This window comes from Bombina bombina, chromosome 3 (genome assembly GCF_027579735.1).
Source record: "Bombina bombina isolate aBomBom1 chromosome 3, aBomBom1.pri, whole genome shotgun sequence".
Taxonomy (NCBI): domain Eukaryota; kingdom Metazoa; phylum Chordata; class Amphibia; order Anura; family Bombinatoridae; genus Bombina; species Bombina bombina.
In genome coordinates, this window is record NC_069501.1 from 228439504 (window position 1) to 228461759 (window position 22256).

The 22256-nt window shown below is 44.4% G+C and overlaps 1 protein-coding gene across 2 annotated transcripts in view; it reads left to right on the top strand.

Moving 5' to 3' along the window:
- The window catches only part of FLOT2 (flotillin 2), a 493007-nt gene that overhangs the window by 307412 nt on the left and 163339 nt on the right, over positions 1-22256 (top strand). The window lies entirely within an intron of this gene.

A 22256-nucleotide genomic window follows, 5' to 3' on the forward strand; every position in this document is an offset into this window, starting at 1 on the left:
TTAGATTCCAGGGATGCAGGGAGTGTCTTTCTGCGAAACCATCCCGACTCATATTAACAGCTCCATAAGCAATCCGCGTTGACTAGTTTCGCTGCCTGCTTTCTACACTCAAGTCCATGTCAGGAGCGAGGCTACTAACCTGTCACACTTGAAGGGCCGTGTTCCTGTTCCACGACGTAGATTCGGGTAAGATAGTTTAATTTTTTATCAATAATAACATAGAAGACAGGGTCACAGTGTGGTGCCTTTTTATCTTTACAGAATCAAGGGTTAATATTCATGGAAGGGGGATTATTAAACAGGGGGGTTTATACATGATATTGTTTGTGTCATTGCTGCGTTATGTGCGAAATGACTCTGGCAATGTGTGGAACTTTCAGGTTACTTGCGGGAATCTTGCGCAACCATTTTTGGCGTGTTTTCCCTAGTGCAGGGGCGGTCCTGCCAGGCGTACCATGTGACCGCGTTAGAGGTCTCGCCTTCCTTAAAGTCTCATTCCTGTGTTTATTGTGAGGGGTTCTGCTAGATCAGCCTGCTCAACTATGTTCCACATGCCTTGATAAAGTTACAACATCTAAAAGTAAATGGATGTCTAGTACTACTGAGCCGTCCACCTCTGAGGGTTCTTCGTCCCGAGAGGTGCATTCCCTACATTCATCTCCAATTGCACATGCAGCGCCCCGGGGTCCGACTGATACTCCTTCGGGACTGATTCGTTGGCCGTCAGACTTTGCAGACTAACTGGAATCAGTGGTTTCAAAGGTGTTCCATGTTCTACCACGCAAGCGTAGAGTTCATCATAGCGGCCCGGCCCAGGGTTTGTCCATGCCGATGGAAGATCCAGAGGCTCTATATGACGAGGCCCACTCTGACTCTTCGGAGGAGGCCCTTTCTGGATCAGAGTCTGTGTCATCTAAACCTCTGGCGGCGGAGGAGCCTGCTTATAGGTTTAGGATAAAGAATTTCCGCTTTCTGCTACGGCAGATGCTTGCTTCTTTGGAGGTTGCGGAACCTACGATTCCTAAGCTTGACAGGGTAGTACCTCAGTCTTTCCCGGTTCCCGCTAAGATGGCAAATATTATTAAGAATGAATGGGACTCACAGCTTGAGCTGTGGGGGACCATTCCTAAGGTGGATGGTGCTATCTCTATGCTCGCAAAGCGGACGACTATTACCCTCGAGAATAGTTCGTCGTTTAAAGAGCCCGTGGATAAAAAGATGTTTCAGCACACAGGGGTTTTTTTTTTAGCCAGCAGCGGCCATTGCGGCGGTCGCTGGAGCTGCAACATATTGGTGTGAATCCCTGTGTGAAATGGTCGAGGGGGAAACATCCATCGACGAGATACAGGAAAGAATTAAGGTGCTGAAGGTCGCCAATTCTTTCATCTGTGATGCCAATATGCAAATTATTCGCCTGAATGCTAAGGTGTCAGGTTTTTCTGTTTTAGCGCGCAGGGCTCTGTGGCTAAGATCTTGGTCTGCGGACATGACCTCTAAACAGAGGCTGTTGTCCCTGCCTTTTCAAGGGAAGATCCTGTTCGGTCCAAGATTGGATTCGATCATATCCACGGTTACGGGAGGCAAGGGAGCTTTCTAACCACAGGATAAGGCTAAGCCTAAGGGATCTACTTTTTGTGCGGACAAGGCCCAGCGCCAGCAACCCACCGCGAAAGCGGACCAGTCCAAGGGATCTTGGAAGCCGGAATCTCGGAACAAGTCTAAGCAGAGCAAGAAGCCAGTCGAGACGAAATCGGCATGAAGGAGCGGCCTCTGACCGGTCTCCGGATCATGTAGGGGGCAGATTATCTCTATTCTCAGACGCATGGTTGCAGGATGTTCAGGACCCTTGGGTTCTAGAAGTTGTCTGGTAGGGTTCAGATCCCATCCGCCCGAGGGCAGATTCCTCCTGTCAAACCTGTCTTCAAGACCAGAGAAGAAAGAGGCCTTTCTAGAATGTGGGGTTATTGTAACAGTACCCCTAGCAGAAAAGGGGTCTAGGGTACTATTCCAACCTTTTTGTGGTTCCAAAGGAGGAGGGCAAGTTCCGCCCGATTCTGGACCTAAAGTGTTTAAACAAGTTTCTGAGTGTTCCATCGTTCAAAATGGAAACGATCAGATCGATTCTGCCCCTAGTTCAAGAGGAACAGTTCATGACGACTGTAGACTTGAAGGACGCTTACCTTCATGTGCCAATTCACAGGGACCACTTTAGGTTCCTACAGTTTTCGTTTCTGGACCAACACTTCCAGTTTGTGGCCCTACCCTTTGGTCTGGCGACGGCCCAGAGACTCTTCGCTAAGGTTCTGGGGGCGCTGCTTGCAGTGGCCAGATCCAGGGGCATTGCGGTGGCACTTTACCTGGACGATATCCTAGTTCAGGCACAGTCGCTCAGCCTCGCAGAGGATCATTCGAGGGCTCTTCTTATTCTGCTTCAATCTCACGGTTGGAAGATCAACTCAGGAAAGAGTTCCCTGGTTCCCAGCAACAGGGTGGAGTTCCTGGGCACGATAATAGACTCTATGTCCATGAAGATATTTCTCACAAATCAGCGGCGCAGAAAGCTTGCGTCCACCTGTCTTGTCCTCCACAAGCCCGTCGGTGGCTCAATGTATGGAGGTAATAGGTCTCATGGTGTCAAGCATAGATGTTATCCCATTTGCCAGGTTCTATTTCAGACCTCTTCAATTGTGCATGTTGAGACAGTGGAACGTCGATCATTCAGATCGATCACAGCGGATATCCATGGATGCTCGGACTCGGAACTCCCTCTCTTGGTGGATTCGTCCGGAGCAACTGTCCATGGGGACATCCTTCTTGAGACCGTTCTGGGAGATTGTGATCACGGATGCCAGTCTGGCAGGATGGGGAGCTGTTTAGGGTGCCAGGATGGCACAAGGAAAGTGGTCCAAGGAGGAGTCTCTCCTTCCGATCAACATCCTAGAACTACGAGCCATTTTCTATGCTCTGAGGGCATGGCCTTATCTGGGGTCGGTCAGTTTCATCAGGTTCCAGACCGACAACATTACCTCAGTGGCTTACATCAACCATCAGGGGGGTACGAGGAGCTTCATCGTGATGAGGGAGGTATCTCGGATTCTGGAGTGGGTGGAGTCCCACAACTGCTCGCTCTCAGCGATTCACATTCCAGGTGTGGACAACTGGGAAGCGGATTTTCTCAGCAGACAATCTTTCCATCCGGGGGAATGGTCTCTTCACCCCGAGGTGTTTGCGGAGATTTGTCACAGATGGGGAATGCTGGAGATAGATCTCTTGGTCTCCAGACTCAATTGCAAGCTACCTCGATATGGTTCGAGGTCCAGGGATCCCCAGGCAGAGCTGATAGATGCCTTAGTGGTTCCTTGGGGATTCAGCCTAGCTTACATTTTTCCACTGTTACTACCTCTACCTCGCGTAGTGGCACACTTCAAACAGGAGCGGGCCCCGGCCATTCTGATTGCTCTTTCATGGCCGCGGAGGACGTGGTTTGTGAATCTGGTGGGGATGTCATCCTCTCCACCGTTGATGTTACCCTGTCGCAGGGTTCTGCTGTCACGGCCCCTTTCAACATCAAAATGTAGATTCTCTGAGGCTGACTGCGTGGAGATTGAACGCTTAGTCTTAGCCAAGAGAGGCTTTTCTGGAAGTGTGATTGATGCTCTAATTCAGGCAAAGAAGCCAGTCACTCGTCGCATCTACCATAAGGTGTAGAGGACTTACTATTCCTGGTGTGAGAAGCATGGATATCCTTGGCATAAGGTGAAGGTATCCAAGATTCTGTCCTTTCTCCAAGATGGTTTGGACATGGGTCTTGCCGCTAGTTCCTTGAAGGGACAGATTTCGGCATTATCTGTTTTGTTGCATAGGAGACTCGCTGAGCTTCCTGACATACAATCTTTTGTTGAGGCTCTGTCAAGAATCAGGCTGGTCTTTAGAGGGTCTTGCAGAGGGTTCCGTTTGAACCTGTGCGTTCTTTTCTTGTTTACTATTGCATCAGCACGCAGAGTATCTGAATTGGCTGCCTTGCAATGTGATCCTCCTTATCTGGTGTTTCATGCGGATAAGGCTGTACTTCATACTGGGTTGGGGTTTCTCCCCAAGGTGGTGTCTAACTGTAACATCAATCAGCAAATAGTTGTTCCTTCTTTGTGACCTAACCCTTCTTCAAAAGAGAGGTTACTTCATAATCTAGATGTGGTTCGTGCTTTGAAGTTTTATCTTCAGGCTACAAAGGATTTCAGACAATCTACATCTCTTTTTGTGGTGTATTCTGGAAAGTGCAAGGGGCAAAGGGCCTCTGCTACTTCTTTGTCTTTTTGGTTGAGGAGCTTGATTCGCTTGTCTTATGAGACAGCGGGGCATAAGCCTCCTCAGTGGATCACGGCTCATTCAACTAGAGCTGTGGCTTTGTCTTGGGCCTTCAAGAATGAGTCCTCTATCGAGCAGATTTGTAAGGCGGCTACCTGGTCCTCCTTACTCACTTTTACAAAGTTTTGCAAATTTGACGTTTTTGCTTCTGCGGAAGCTGTTTTTGGGGGAGAGGTTTTGCAGGCTGTGGTGCCCTCAGATTGGGTCCGCCTTTTACCCTCCCGGTTTCATTCAGTGTCCTCTAGAGCTTGGGTATATGTTCCCAATAGTAATGAATGAAGCCATGGACTCTCCTCCCCTTTTAGATGGAAAACATAAATTATACTTACCTGATAATTTCGATGGAGGGGAGGAGAGTCCATGGCTTCCGCTCGTATCTCTGTTGGGCGGACCTAAATTTAATCATTTTCTGGCACCATCTATACTCTGATATTTCTCCTACTGTTCCTGGTTCCCTCGACAGAATGACTGGGGGATAAGGGAAGTGGGGGAGGTATTTAAGCCCTTTGGCTGGGGTATCTTTGCCACTTCCTGGTGGCCAGGTTCTTAATTCCCAATAGTAATGAATGAAGCTGTGGGCTCTCCTCCCCTCGATGGAAATGAAATTATCACGTAAGCATAATTTGTTTTTTGGAAGATTTGTCTCAGGGAGCGGTCTCTAGACATCTATCTATCTATCTATCTATCTATCTATCTATCTATCTTAAAGCGCAAGCTAATCACCCGTGAGGGTCTCAAGGCGCTATTGGAGGGGGGAGAGAGGGGCTAAGGGAAGACGATTTAGTCGAAGAGCCAGGTCTTGAGGTCCTTCTTGAAGTTTGTAAGGGAGTTGGATTGTCTGAGGTGCAACGGGAGGGAGTTCCATGACCTTGCTGCCATATAGGAGAAGGATTTTCCTCCAGCTGTTTTTTTTTCTTGATATGGGGATGACTGCGAGTGCTTGGTCGGCAGAGCGGAGTAGTCTGGAGGGGGTGTAGAAATTGACATGGTGGTTGATGTATTCAGGACCGATATTGTGCAGGGCCTTGAATGCATGGGTTAGGAGCTTGAAGGTGATTCTCTTGTTGACAGGGAGCCAGTGTAGTTTCCTTAGGTGTTCGGTGATGTGGTTTTGGCGAGGGATGTCGAGAATAAGTCTGGCCGAGGTGTTCTGGATGCGTTGGAGTCGTTTCTGGAGTTTTATGGTGAACCCGGCGTAGAGTGAATTGTCGTAGTCCAGTCGACTACTGACGAGGGCGTGGTTGACAGATTTTCTAGTTTCGGTGGATTTTGGAAAATATTTGTTCATGAAAAGATCCCTCCACTTAATGGAATCTAAAGCTGTTTTTTTCAGGATCATCCTGAACTTTTGAACAGAGTGGATTTTATATTAACTTTAAAGGCCACACTATATAGTACTGAGCACTTTTCTGTGTGGTGGTCTTTTATTTTAATCTTTCATTTAGGTGTAACGGATTTCAAATTGCCACCTTCTTCTCTAAATATACATTTTCCGTTTGTGGTTTGTCTACTCCAAAAGATATTCACATGGGTTTTCACAGTGTGATACGCCAGATTACAAGTATAAAAAATTACAAACTCGATTGCTGAAGGTCAAATATAAATATAATTAACACTTCTAAATCAATTGGGCAGGTTCATGAATGCAATGCCTTATACTAATATAACATAATGACCAAGGCTTGAAATTTCCACTAGTTAGGAAAGAAAGTCAGGTTTCACAAAGTTACTGGTACCAAAGATATGGTGAGTCCACAATGTCATCAATTACTGTTGGGAATATCACCCCTGGCCAGCAGGAGGCAAAGAGCAACACAGCCAAACTGTCAAGTATCACTTCCCTTCTCACAAACCCCAGTCATTCTCTTTGCCTTTGGTGCATGGAGGAGGTGATGTTTTGGTGGCTGAAGAAGATTGGATTTATTTCACATCAATCAAGATTTTATTATTTTGAAAACCAGAGTAGGTTTACTCTGACCTTTCCTCTCTAGATTGGGTCTAGCTGTACTCCACATTAGTCTCTTCAGTAGGGCAGTGGTGGCTTTTAAGCAGTTAGGAACTTGTGAAGTGGACTTCACTGTGTTTTCCTAACATGTTGCTGCCCTGGTATAGAAAGCCAGAGTAGGTTTACTCTGTTCTTTCTTTTTCTTCTGTTATGTGTGATCAGTCCACGGGTCATCATTACTTCTGGGATATAACTCCTCCCCAACAGGAAATGCAAGAGGATTCACCCAGCAGAGCTGCATATAGCTCCTCCCCTCTACGTCAGTCCCAGTCATTCTCTTGCACCCAACGACTAGATAGGATGTGTGAGAGGACTATGGTGATTATACTTAGTTTTTATGACTTCAATCAAAAGTTTGTTATTTTAAAATAGCACCGGAGCGTGTTATTACTTCTCTGGCAGAGTTTGAGGAAGAATCTGACAGAGATTTTTTACTATGATTTTAACCGGAGTCGTTAAGATCATATTGCTGTTCTCGACCATCTGAGGGAGGTAAAGGCTTCAGATCAGGGGACAGCGGGCAGATGAATCTGCATTGAGGTATGTGGCAGTTTTTATTTTCTGAATGGAATTGATGAGAAAAGCCTGCCATACCGTTAAAATGACATGTATGTATACACTTCAGTATTCTGGGGATGGTATTTCACCGGAACTACTGTGTTAAAGGTCACTAATCCTTTTAATAACTATTCTCATGTTAAACGTTTTTGCTGGAATGTAGAATCGTTTACATTGCTGAGGTACTGTGTGAATAAATATTTGGGCATTATTTTCCACTTGGCAGTTTTTTGCTTTAATTGTGACAGTTTCGTTTCTCTTCACTGCTGTGTGGGAGAGGGAGGGGCCGTTTTTGGCGCTCTTTGCTACGCATCAAAAAATTCCAGTCAGCTACTTTTATATTTCCTGCATGATCCGGTTCATCTCTGACAGATTTCAGGGGTCTTCAAACTTCTTTGAAGGGAGGTAAATTCTCTCAGCAGAGCTGTGAGAATTCTTATAGTGACTGTGAATAAAAAACGTTGTTTTGTTTTCTTATGTACAAATTTAATTAGTGTTGTTTTTTACTAATGGGAACAAACCTTTGCTAAAAGTTGTGTTGTTTTAAAGTTTGATGCTATAACTGTTTTTTTCAGTTCATTATTTCAACTGTCATTTAATCGTTAGTACCTCTTTGAGGCACAGTGCGTTTTTTTGCTAAAAAAGATTATAACCAAGTTGTAAGTTTTTTTGCTAGTGTGTTAAACATGTCTGACTCAGAGGAAGATATCTGTGTCATTTGTTCCAATGCCAAGGTGGAGCCCAATAGAAATTTATGTACTAACTGTATTGATGCTACTTTAAATAAAAGTCAATCTGTACAATGTGAACAAATTTCACCAAACAGCGAGGGGAGAGTTATGCCGACTAACTCGCCTCACGCGACAGTACCTGCATCTCCCGCCCGGGAGGTGCGTGATATTTTGGCGCCTAGTACATCTGGGCGGCCATTACAGATAACATTACAAGATATGGCTACTGTTATGACTGAAGTTTTGTCTAAATTACCAGAACTAAGAGGCAAGCGTGATCACTCTGGGGTGAGAACAGAGTGCGCTGACAATGCTAGGGCCATGTCTGATACTGCGTCACAGCTCGCAGAGCATGAGGACGGAGAGCTTCATTCTGTGGGTGACGGTTCTGATCCAAACAGATTGGACTCAGATATTTCAAATTTTAAATTTAAATTGGAGAACCTCCGTGTACTACTAGGGGAGGTCTTAGCAGCTCTCAACGATTGTAACACCGTTGCAATACCAGAGAAACTGTGTAGGTTGGATAAATACTTTGCGGTACCGGCGAGTACTGACGTTTTTCCTATACCTAAGAGACTAACTGAAATTGTTACTAAGGAGTGGGATAGACCCGGTGTGCCGTTCTCACCCCCTCCAATATTTAGAAAGATGTTTCCAATAGACGCCACCACTCGGGACTTATGGCAAACGGTCCCCAAGGTGGAGGGAGCAGTTTCTACTTTAGCTAAGCGTACCACTATCCCGGTGGAGGATAGCTGTGCTTTCTCAGATCCAATGGATAAAAAATTAGAGGGTTACCTTAAGAAAATGTTTGTTCAACAAGGTTTTATATTACAACCCCTTGCATGTATCGCGCCGATTACGGCTGCGGCAGCATTTTGGATTGAGTCGCTTGAAGAGAACCTTAGTTCCTCTACGCTAGACGACATTACGGACAGGCTTAGAGTCCTTAAACTAGCTAATTCTTTCATTTCGGAGGCCGTAGTACATTTAACCAAACTTACGGCTAAGAACTCAGGATTCGCCATACAGGCACGCAGGGCACTGTGGCTAAAATCCTGGTCAGCTGATGTTACTTCTAAGTCCAAATTACTTAATATACCTTTCAAGGGGCAGTCCTTATTCGGGCCCGGTTTGAAAGAAATTATCGCTGACATTACGGGAGGTAAGGGCCACGCCCTACCTCAAGACAAGGCCAAAGCTAAGGCTAGACAGTCTAATTTTCGTCCCTTTCGGAATTTCAAAACAGGAGCAGCATCAACCTCCACTGCACCAAAACAGGAAGGAGCTGTTGCTCGTTACAGGCAAGGCTGGAAGCCTAACCAGTCCTGGAACAAAAGCAAGCAGGCCAGGAAACCTGCTGCTGCCCCAAAGACAGCATGAACCGAGAGCCCCCGATCCGGGACCGGATCTAGTAGGGGGCAGACTCTCTCTCTTCGCCCAGGCCTGGGCAAGAGATGTTCAGGATCCCTGGGCACTAGAGATCATATCTCAGGGATACCTTCTAGACTTCAAATTATCTCCCCCAAGAGGGAGATTTCATCTGTCAAGGTTGTCAACAAACCAGATAAAGAAAGAAGCGTTTCTACGCTGCGTACAAGATCTGTTAACAATGGGAGTGATCCATCCGGTTCCGTGGTCGGAACAAGGACAAGGGTTCTACTCAAACCTGTTTGTGGTTCCCAAAAAAGAGGGAACTTTCAGGCCAATCTTAGATTTAAAGACTCTAAACAAATTCCTAAGAGTTCCATCGTTCAAAATGGAAACTATTCGGACAATCTTACCCATGATCCAAGAGGGTCAGTACATGACCACAGTGGATTTAAAGGATGCTTACCTTCACATACCGATCCACAAAGATCATCACCGGTATCTAAGGTTTGCCTTCTTAGACAGGCACTACCAGTTTGTAGCTCTTCCATTCGGATTGGCTACGGCTCCAAGAATCTTCACAAAGGTTCTGGGTGCCCTTCTAGCGGTACTAAGACCGCGAGGGATTTCGGTAGCTCCGTACCTAGACGACATTCTAATACAAGCTTCAAGCTTTCAAACTGCCAAGTCTCATACAGAGTTAGTTCTGGCATTTCTAAGGTCGCATGGATGGAAAGTGAACGAAAAGAAGAGTTCTCTCTTTCCTCTCACAAGAGTTCCATTCTTGGGGACTCTTATAGATTCTGTAGAAATGAAGATTTACCTGACAGAAGACAGGTTAACAAAACTTCAAAATGCATGCCGCGTCCTTCATTCCATTCAACACCCGTCAGTAGCTCAATGCATGGAGGTGATCGGCTTAATGGTAGCGGCAATGGACATAGTACCTTTTTGCACGCCTACACCTCAGACCGCTGCAATTATGCATGCTAGGTCAGTGGAATGGGGATTACTCAGATTTGTCCCCTACTCTGAATCTGAATCAAGAGACCAGAAATTCTCTTCTATGGTGGCTTTATCGGCCACACCTGTCCAGGGGGATGCCATTCAGCAGGCCAGACTGGACAATTGTAACAACAGACGCCAGCCTACTAGGTTGGGGCGCTGTCTGGAATTCTCTGAAGGCTCAGGGACTATGGAATCAGGAGGAGAGTCTCCTTCCAATAAACATTCTGGAATTGAGAGCAGTTCTCAATGCCCTTCTGGCTTGGCCCCAGTTAATAACTCGGGGGTTCATCAGGTTTCAGTCGGACAACATCACGACTGTAGCTTACATCAACCATCAGGGAGGGACAAGAAGCTCCCTAGCAATGATGGAAGTATCAAAGATAATTCGCTGGGCAGAGTCTCACTCTTGCCACCTGTCAGCAATCCACATCCCGGGAGTGGAGAACTGGGAGGCGGATTTCTTGAGTCGCCAGACTCTTCATCCGGGGGAGTGGGAACTTCATCCGGAGGTCTTTACCCAAATACTTCGACGTTGGGGCAAACCAGAGATAGATCTCATGGCGTCTCGCCAGAACGCCAAACTTCCTCGCTACGGGTCCAGATCCAGGGATCCGGGAGCAGTTCTGATAGATGCTTTGACAGCACCTTGGAACTTCAGGATGGCTTATGTGTTTCCACCCTTCCCGCTGCTTCCTCGATTGATTGCCAAAATCAAACAGGAGAGAGCATCAGTAATTCTAATAGCACCTGCTTGGCCACGCAGGACTTGGTATGCAGATCTAGTGGACATGTCATCCTGTCCGCCTTGGTCTCTACCTCTAAGACAGGACCTTCTGATACAGGGTCCATTCAAACATCAAAATCTAACTTCTCTGAAGCTGACTGCTTGGAAATTGAACGCTTGATTTTATCAAAACGTGGTTTTTCTGAGTCGGTTATTGATACCCTGATTCAGGCTAGGAAGCCTGTTACCAGAAGGATTTACCATAAAATATGGCGGAAATACCTATACTGGTGCGAATCCAAAGGTTACTCCTGGAGTAAGGTTAGGATCGCTAGGATATTGTCTTTTCTACAAGAAGGTTTAGAAAAGGGTTTATCAGCTAGTTCATTAAAGGGACAGATTTCAGCTCTGTCCATCTTGTTACACAGACGTCTGTCAGAAAATCCAGACGTCCAGTCCTTTTGTCAGGCTTTAGCTAGGATCAAGCCTGTGTTTAAAGCTGTTGCTCCACCATGGAGTTTAAACTTAGTTCTTAACGTTTTACAGGGTGTTCCGTTTGAACCCCTTCATTCCATTGATATAAAAATGTTATCTTGGAAAGTTCTGTTTTTAATGGCTATTTCCTCGGCTCGAAGAGTCTCTGAGTTATCAGCCTTACATTGTGATTCCCCTTATCTGATTTTTCACTCAGACAAGGTAGTTCTGCGTACTAAACCTGGGTTCTTACCTAAAGTAGTCACTAACAGGAACATCAATCAAGAGATTGTTGTCCCATCCTTGTGTCCAAATCCTTCTTCAAAGAAGGAACGTCTTTTACACAATCTGGATGTAGTTCGTGCCCTCAAGTTCTACTTGCAGGCAACTAAAGATTTTCGCCAAACTTCTTCCTTGTTTGTCGTTTACTCTGGACAGAGGAGAGGTCAAAAAGCTTCTGCTACATCTCTCTCTTTTTGGCTTCGTAGCATAATACGTTTAGCCTATGAGACTGCTGGACAGCAGCCTCCTGAAAGAATTACAGCTCACTCCACTAGAGCTGTGGCTTCCACTTGGGCCTTTAAGAATGAGGCCTCTGTTGAACAGATTTGCAAGGCTGCAACTTGGTCTTCGCTTCATACTTTTTCCAAATTTTACAAATTTGACACTTTTGCTTCTTCGGAGGCTATTTTTGGGAGAAAGGTTCTTCAGGCAGTGGTTCCTTCTGTATAATGAGCCTGCCTATCCCTCCCGTCATCCGTGTACTTTTGCTTTGGTATTGGTATCCCAGAAGTAATGATGACCCGTGGACTGATCACACATAACAGAAGAAAACATAATTTATGCTTACCTGATAAATTCCTTTCTTCTGTTGTGTGATCAGTCCACGGCCCGCCCTGTTTTAAGGCAGGTAAATATCTTTTAAATTATACTCCAGTCACCACTTCACCCTTGGTTACTCCTTTCTCGTTGATTCTTGGTCGAATGACTGGGACTGACGTAGAGGGGAGGAGCTATATGCAGCTCTGCTGGGTGAATCCTCTTGCATTTCCTGTTGGGGAGGAGTTATATCCCAGAAGTAATGATGACCCGTGGACTGATCACACAACAGAAGAAAGGAATTTATCAGGTAAGCATAAATTATGTTTTTCCATAGGTCTCTGTAAGGAGTGGCGTCCTTCCATACCGTGAGAGCTGTCTTTCTGCCAGACAGCTAGAGGTGCAGGTAAGTGCATTTTGTCTCCTGGGGCTAGAAGGCTGGCACTGAAGGAGTTAAGCTGGAAATGCTGCCCAAGCTGTCTGCATTTTATTATGGGACTAATATCCTGGGTACACAGGATGTGTTTTTGGCAGGGATAGGCACTATTAGTATGTGACATTAGAGACTGGGGTGCATACTTTTATTTGGTTATTTAAGTATATCCCCTTTTCCATCTAAAGGGGAGGAGAGTCCACTGCTTCATTCATCCAGGAGGAGGCAAAGACACCCCAGCCAAAGGCTAAAATACCTCCCCCACTTCCCTCATCCCCCAATCATTATTTGCCTTTCCTCACAGGAGGTTGGCAGAGAAGTGTTGGAAGATTCGGAGTAGTCTCTTATGGAGAGTAGTTCTCTTCGCAATGGGACTGGAGTTTTCAGTAGTCCTGTCAGCCTCTCAGTGAGAGCCTGGGCAAATGTTAGAGTCCGGAGATGCAGGGGGAATTCTTCTGCTAAACCATCCCGACTCATATTAACAGCTCCTTAAGCAATCAGCGTTGACGAGTTTCGCTGCCTGCCTTTATTCTCTCAAGTCCATGTCAGGAGCAACGCTACTAACCTGTCACACTTGAAGGGCCCTGCTCCACGGCATTGATTCTGGTAAGATTGTTTCATTTTATATATATATATATATATATATATATATATATATATATATATATATATATATATATATATATATAATATCGCATGAAGACAGGGTCACAGTGTGACTCCTTTTATCTGTATAGAATCTAGGGTAATACCCTCAGAAGGGGGTTATAGAACAGGGGGGATTTTAATATACATGATAATGTTTGTGTTTTTTACTGCACTTGTGTGAGATGAGGCTCTGTCAGTGTGGAACAGTTAGAGAGAGATTGAGGCGGGCTTTTTTGGCGTGTCTCTCACTGGGCAGAGGTCCTCCATGTGACTGGGTGTGGCCTCAGTAACTTCCTTTTCTCGACTGGTGTTCGGAGGAGACGAAAGCCGTTTCTTGTAGTCCGGGTCATAGGAGGTGGTGAGTGCCCCAGCCATTGTGATATAAAGGTGCCATTTAATCAATAATCAAGTCTGTAATAAAAGCGCAAGCTATGGAGGACTCTGATATGTTGGTGGATACTCGTTCCTTATCTAAACCTACTAACTGTGTATACAGTGAGGAGGTTCAGATTGAACCGCCGTTACAGCTCTGTTCCACATGTTATGACAATTATTACTATTTCCAAAAAGAATAGTTTTTAGTACAACTGAGTCGTCCACCTCTGAGGGTTCTCTGTCCCGCGAGGTGCGTTCCTTACAAGCATCTCTGATTACACAAGCAGTTCCCCAGGGCACTACTAATCCTCCCTTTGTCCTCCAGACTTTACCGTTCAGTTGCAGACGGCGGTTTCTGCGGCCATAAATGCGATGCCTTGTCCTACTAAGCGGAAGGTACGGCATGGCTATTTGTCTCGGGTCTTCAACTCTGTTGGATATCTCAGACAGATTATCCGCGGAAGAGGGCAACTCCGATTTTTCTGAGGAGGCAGCTTCTGAGTCGGAATCAGCTACCTCTAGCCCTCCATCAGCGGAGTAACCAGATTTCAAATTTAAGGTGAAGCATTTGCATTTCCTGCTGAAGGAAGTGCTTGTTATTCTAGAGGTTCCAGAACTAAAACTACTGGAGGAACCTTCAATCCCTAAGTTGGATAGGGTTTACTAGGACAGGGTAGTGCCCCAGGCCTTCCTAGTTCCTATCAAAATGGCAAACAACATGAAAAATGAATGGGAGAAACTGGGTTTGCCCTTTTCTCCCTCGTCTTCTTTTAAGAAGCTTTTCCCGATTCCTGACCCGCAGCTTGAACTGTGGGGAACCGTTCCTTAGGTGGATGGTGCTATCTCCACACTCGCTAAGAGAACGACCATTCCGCTTGAGGATAGCTCCTCTTTAAAGGAACCCATGGATAAAAAGATGGAGTCCATGTTGTGGAAGAAGTTCCATCTGACGGGGTTCGTTTTCCAGTCGGCGGCGGCAGTCGCTGCGGTGGCTGGTGCGGCTACCTATTGGTGTGATGCACTATCAGCAATGGTCGAGGGTCGAGACCCCCCTCGAGGAGATTTTGGATTGAGTCAAAGTCTTAAGGGTAGCGCATTCGTTCATCTGTGATGCCAACATGCAGATTATTCGCCTGAATGCTAAGACGTCGGGGTTTTCTGTTTTCGCTCGCAGGGCTCTGTGGCTAGAATTGTGTTCTGCTGATATGACATCTAAGTCTCGCTTTCCCTCCCATTCAAAGGGAAGGTTTTGTTTGGACCGGGCCTGGATTCCATCATAGCTACAGTCACAGGCGGCAAGGGGGCCTTCTTACCTCCAAGATAAGAAAACCAAACCTAAGGGATCTACTTTTCATCCCTTTTGTGCAGACAAGTCTAAGCGCCAGCAGCCTTCCACAAAATCTGAGCAATCCAAGGGATCTTGGAAGCCAGCAAACTCTTGGAACAAGTTTAAGCAAAACAAGAAGCCCACCGAGTCAAAATCGGCATGAAGGGGCGGCCCCGACCCGTCCTTGGACCAGGTAGGGGGCAGACTATCTCTTTTTTGCGGGGGCCTGATGGGGAGACGTTACAGACCCTTGGGTCGTCGCCCAGGGGTACAAGATAGGTTTCAAATCGTATCTGCCCAGGGGCAGGTTCCTCCTGTCAAACCTCTCTTCAAGACCAGAAAAGAGAGATGCCTTTCTGGGGTGTGTGAGAGATCTCTCATCTCTCAGGGTAATCGTCCCAGTTCCTCCAGCAGAAAGAGGTCTGGGGTATTATTCAAACCTTTTTCGTGGTCCCAAAGGAGGAGGGCACGTTTCGTCCAATTCTGGACCTGAAGGCCCTAAACAAGCTTTTGTCAGTCCCATCGTTTAAGATGGAGACGATCAGGTCAATTTTGCCTCTGGTTCAAGACGGGCAATTCATGACGACTATAGACCTGAAGGATGCTTACTTTCATATTCCAATTCACAAGGATTTCTAAGGTTCACCTTCCTGGACCAGCACTTTCAGTTTGTGGACCTTCCGTTTGGTCTGGCGACGACCCCAAGAGTCTTTACAAAGGTTCTAGGAGCTCTTCTCGCAGTGTCGAGAGCCAGAGGGATTGCAGTGGTTCCGTATCTGGGCGATATCCTGGTCCAGACTCCATCCTACAGTCTGGCGGAGGATCATTCAAGAGCTCTCCTCCTACTTCAATCCCATGGGTGGAAGATAAACGAAGGAAAGAGTACATTGGTCCCCAGCAACAGGGTGGAGTTTCTGGATACTATACTAGATTCTTCTGCGATGCAGATATTTCTGACGGACCCGAGACGTTGCAAGTTGGCTTCCAACTGTCTAGCCCTGCAAACATTCTCCAGGACATCTATGGCCAGGTGTATGGAGGTAATCAGGCTCATGGTATCCAGCATAGATGTCATAGCATTCCCCAGGTTCCATCTCAGACCACCTCAGCTGTGCATGTTGAGACAATGGAACGACGATCATTCAGATTTGTCCCAACAGATATCTTTGGACAGACCAGTGAAGGAGTCCCTATCTTGGTAGACCTGACCGGGGCAGCTGTCTCAGGGGACATCCTTTCTGAGACCATCCTGGGAGATTGTAACTAGGGATGCGCGTCTATCAGGATGGGGAGCCGTTTGGGGTGCCCGAAAGGCACAAGGCAGATGGACTCGAGAGGAATAGTCTACCTATAAATATTCTGGAACTTCAAGCGATATTCAACGCTCTGAAGGCTTGGCCCCCTCTGGGGTCATCTGAATTCATCAGATTCCAATCGGACATTATCACCTCGGTGGTGTACATAAACCACCGGGGGGGGGGGGCGAGAAGTTCCCTAGCAATGAAGGAAGTATCTTGGATTCTGGAATGGGCAGAGACACACAGTTGTTTGCTCTCAGCGATCCACATTCCGGGTGTGGACAACTGGGAAGTGGATTTTTTGAGCAGACAGACGTTTCATCCAGGGGAATGGTCTCTTCCCCCCCCCCCGAGATGTGTGCATAGATCTGTAACAGATGAGGGACCCCAGAAGTAGATATCATGGCATCCAGACTCAATTACAAGTTACCCAGATAAGGGTCACTATCCAGGGATCCCCAGGCGGAGCTGATAGATGCCTTGGCTGTACCCTGGGACTTCACCCTAATCTACATATTTCCACCGTTGCCTTTGCTTCCTCGAGTAGTGGCCAGCATCAAGCAGGTGCAAGCTTTGGCTATTCTGATTGCTCCGTCGTGGCCGAGGACATGGTTTGCGGATCTAGTGGCGATGTCGTCATATCCCCAGTGGAAGTTACCTTGTCGCAAGAATCTGCTAGTTCAAGGTCTTTTTCTACATCAAAATCTAGATTCTCTGAGGGTGACTACGTGGAGATTGAACGCCTAGTCTTAGCCAAAAGAGGATTTTTAGAGAGAGTGATCGACACACTCATCCAGACCAGGAAGCCGTTTACTAGACGCATCTACCACAAGGTGTGGAGGACCTACTTGTCCTGGTGTGAGGAACAAGGATATCCCTAGCATAAGGTCAGGGTATCCAGGATTTTGCCGCCAGTTCCCTAAGGTGACAGATTTTAGCTTTATCTGTACTGTTGCATAAGAAGCTTGCGGAGCTTCCTGACATTCAGTCCTTTGTTCAGGCTCTGGTTAGGGTCAGGCCTGTTTTCAGAAGTCCGGCTCCTCCCTTGGAGCTTAAACTTGGTTCTTAAGGTTTTGCAGAGGGCTCAGTTTGAGCCTATGCATGCCCTTGACATTAAAGGGACACTGAACCCAAATTTTTTTCTTTCGTGATTCAGATAGAGCATGAAATTTTAAGCAACTTTCTAATTTACTTCTATTATCAAATTTTCTTTATTCTCTTTGTATCTTTATTTGAAATGCAAGAATGTAAGTTTAGATGCCGGCCCATATTTGGGGGCCTTGTGGCTCTGTCTCGGAGGATAGATCTTGATCTGTCGACATGAGATTCTTCCCTGTGGATCAGAGAGGGGAATTAGTGATGTCTGCGATATTGGGGGCGGCAGATTAGGGGTTCATAAGTCTGCTCTCCCCATGACCATCTTGTAGTTGAGAGCGATCTACTATGCTCTGATGGCTTGACCTCAGTTGTCTTAACCGTTTTTTCAGGTTCTAGTTGAACAATTTCATCTCAGTGGTTTACGTTAACCACCTGGGAGGAACCTGGAGTTCCTTTGCCATGATAAGTGTGGATTGTTCGGTGGGCGGACGCCCACATTTGTTGTTTATCCACTATTCACATTTCAGGAGTGAATACTGGGAGCGGACTTTTCAAGCATTCAGATTTTTCATCCCAGGGAGTGGGCGCTTCTCCCGGATGTGTTCTTCAGGTTATCCCTCAAATGGGGGGTGCTGGAGTTGGAGGTGTCAGTACGCCAAGTTTTTAAGTTATGTTAAAGGTCAATAGATCAGCAGGCTGCTCTGTTAAATACCCTGGTGGTTCCTTGGGATTTATGTCTGACATCCCTGTTCCTCAGTTTGCTCTCCTTCCACGAGTCATTGCTTGTATCAAATGGGAGCGAGCATCGATATATTAATAGTTCCTGCATAGACTCGCAGGATCTGGTATACATACCTAGCGGAGATGTGTTTTTTTTCCACCTTGGTGGTTGTTCCTGAGGACTCTTGCTCTACTCGGAGCTTTAACCTTGTTTTAAGGTTTTTTAGTAGGCTCAGTTTGAGCCTTAGCATTCCATTGATTTTACATTTTTTGCGCTCTGATTCGCTTTATCTTATTTCGGATAAGGTGGTTATTTAGAAAAGGAGAAGTTTTTTCAATACTTAGATTGAAAGTGTACACTTACTAGCACTCACATCTAAGAAAGAGTGGCTGTAAATTGGAACATATAGTTCCAAAGGGGAGACGGTCTATGCCGTAATTAAAATATAACCTTTATTAGGATTTCTTAAAATTATGTTCCACAAAACAAACACAAACATATGAAATAAAAACACAGAATGTTGAGGAGGATACTGTATACAGGATATATGTGCTAAGCGTCAGTAAATGCACTGAGACATATCTCTTGAATCAGGATTGTAATACTCCTGATCACGAGAATATCTCCTTATTTAAGCTACTTAAGTATATAATGTATTGCTTGTGAATACAAGTCTATATACTTCTTGAATAATTTATTTGCTAATGCTTATTTATTTCTCTATTGCTCCTAGTCACAAGGGTATTATCTAGTTGAGGTGATTCTAATACACAGTATAGTGCTTATGAATACAAGTATATATCCTTCTGGAGCATGTGCATTCAATTCTTTATATTTAGTGCTCCTAATGAGATAAAAATAGTACTGTACACCTAATAATATCCTCAATTCTAGTAATCCAATGTTATAATCATTAAATTATTCATAGGTTGGTATGGCAGAGTTTGCTATCCAACTTGTAGTTGTGAAATAGTAGCTATTATTTTAAGATCTTATTGGCTTGGTCTCACTCAATTATAAAGCGGAATTCCACTTCTATATACTCTTACAGGACATTTGTATCATTTAGTTCCCCTTACGTGTTAAGTTGTATAGGTACAATCTTTTTTATACATAATATACGTTAATGTTAATGCTTATAAGCTATTAATTCCTGGGTATGCAGGTGTTTTCATAAACCGGTATTGACCTTAAATTATATTGGTCTGTTTGGCTATATTCTAAATAGAATTATACAAATGCATTAAGTTGCACATCTATGTAATATGCTCCAATTGTGTTAGATGAAAGAACACCAAAATATTAACATATACGTGTTACAATTTCAGGTCTGTGTGTAATTTTAATTAACTGATACAAATATTGCCATTTGAATATAGCGGTTATACGAAACCACTCACTGTGAATTTTTGTATAAGTTGTTATATTATGCTTTTCTAAAAGATATTTAGCGTAAACACTGAGGGGCTTCGCATCAACAATATGGAATGATTTGAATGCTAATAGTACCCAGGCTATTATGATGGAATGTACTGCCGTTGGCTTGATATTATATATAGCTGGCCCTGAATGGTTGGATTCTATCAGCATCGCATGCTATAGTTATGTAACATACTGCAGTTCGCTTAACGTTTTATATAGTTAGTTTATTAACTTCATAGGTATAACAATCTGCTTCGTAGTTAGATATTTCACCATTCATTCATGCTCAAGTGCCAAAGGGCTTCACGTAAATACTATGAAATAATTAAGTTCTATCAACATCGCATACTAATGTTATGCAACGGACTACAGTTAGCTTTACGTTTTATATAGCTAGTAACATTCCACTTTCCATTCATGCAATTGGATGTTAGTCGTTCTCTATTGTATAGGTGTGATTAAATCACCGCTGCAACGTTCTGCTACACTTAGCTATATATAGGTCTATTGGTTTGAATGCACATTATTTCCACCATTAATTATTGAATGCTAATAGTACCCAGGCTATTATGATGGAATGTACTACCGTTGGCTTGATATTGTGTATAGCTGGCCCTTTGAATGGTTAGATTCTATCGGCATCACATGCTATAGTTATGTAATATACTGCAGTTCGCTTGACGTTTTATATAGTTAGTTCATTAACTTCATTGGTATAACAATCTGCTTCGTAGTTAGATATTTTACCATTCATTCATGCTCAAATGCCAAAGGGCTTCACGTGAGTACTATAGAATAATTAAGTGCTATCAACATTGCATACTAATGTTATGCAACGGACTACAGTTAGCTTTACGTTTTATATAGCTAGTAACATTCCACTTTCCATTCATACAATTGGCTGTTAGCCGTTCTCTATTGTATTGGTGTGATTAAGTCACCGCTGCAAGTTCTGCTATACTTAGCTATATATATGTCTATTGGTTTAAATGCACGTTATTTCCACCATTCATTCATATGTTATAGCTAGTCGCCATTCTATATTGTAACACTGAGGTTCAAACAACATGACTAGGTGCTGTATCCTTTTTCAACACTCGCTAATTAAAAAGTTTGGCTTAGAGCCTAACAACAGTTCAATGCCCTAACATGTTTGCCACCAACGTGGCTTTCTCAAAGGGTACGGCGCGGCGTTTGGCGTGGTCTCTTATAGACTCTTATAGGATCTGGTATACAGACCTAGCGGAGATGTATTTTTTCCACCTTGGTGGTTGTTCCTGAGGACTCTTGCTCTACTCAGAGCTTTAACCTTGTTTTAAGGTTTTTTAGTAGGCTCAGTTTGAGCCTTAGCATTCCGTTGATTTTACATTTTTTGCGCTCTGATTCGCTTTATCTTATTTCGGATAAGGTGGTTATTTATCCTAAGTGGAAATATTCGCCTAGATTACAAGTTTTGTCGGTAATGCTGTAAGGTGGTAACGAGCAGTTTTCCCTCACTGCTCACCTACAGACAACACTGGTGTTACGGGTTTTTACAAACCCGGCGTTACCCGCAAAAAAGTGAGCATAGAGCAAAATTTAGCTCCACATCTCACCTCAATACCAGCGCTGCTTGCGGTAGCGGTGAGCTGGCAAAACGTGCTCATGCACGATTTCCCCATAGGAGTCAATGGGGAGAGCCGGCTGAAAAAAAAAAACTAACACCTGCAAAAAGGCAGCGTAAAGCTCCTAACGCAGCCCCATGGATTCCTATGGGGAAATTATTTTTATGTCTACACCTAACACCCTAACATGAACCCCGAGTCTTAACACCCCTAATACTACACTTATTAACCCCTAATCTGCCGCTCCGGACACCGCCGCCACCTACATTATACTTATGAACCCCTAATCTGCCGCTCCGGACACCGCCGCCACCTACATTATACTTATGAACCCCTAATCTGCAACCTACCTACTTATTAACCCCTAATCTGCCACCCCAACGTCGCCGCCACTATATTAAAGTTATTAACCCCTAAATTTAAGTCTAACCCTAACACCCCCCTAACTTAAATATAATTTAAATAAATCTAAATAAAATAACTATCATTAACTAAATTATTCCTATTTAAAACTAAATACCTGTAAAATAAACCCTAAGCTTGCTACAATATAACTAATAGCTACATTGTAGCTAGCTTAGGGTTTATTTTTATTTTTCAGGCAACTTTGTATTTATTTTAACTAGGTAGAATAGTTATTAAATAGTTATTAACTATTTAATAGCTACCTAGTTAAAAAAAAATCAAATTTACCTGTAAAATCCTAACCTATGTTACAATTACACCTAACACTACACTATAATTAAATTAATTCCCTAAACTAAATACAATTAAATACAGGTATCTAAAGTACGAGAAAACCCCCCACTAAATTACATTAAAATAATAAAATAATTACAAGTTTTTTAAACTAATTACACCTAATCTAATCCCCCCAAAATAATAAAAAGCCCTACCCTATACTAAATTACAAATAACCCTTAAAAGGGCCTTTTGCGGGGCAGTGCCCCAAAGTAATCAGCTCTTTTACCTGTAAAAAAAAATCCAATCAGCCAATAGAATGACAGCTCAATCCTATTGGCTGATTGGATCAGCCAATAGGATTTTTTTCTACCTTAATTCCGATTGGCTGATAGGGACGCCATCTTGCATGATGTAATTTAAAGGAACCTTCATTCTTCAGTTGGACTTCGTTTTAAGAGGATGCCGTCTGGATGAAGACTTCTGTCCGGCTTGAATGAAGACTTCTGCCCGTCTGGAGGACCACTTCGCCCGGCTTCGTTGAGGACTTCGGCCCGGCTGGGTGAAGACTTCTCAAGGTAAGGTGATCTT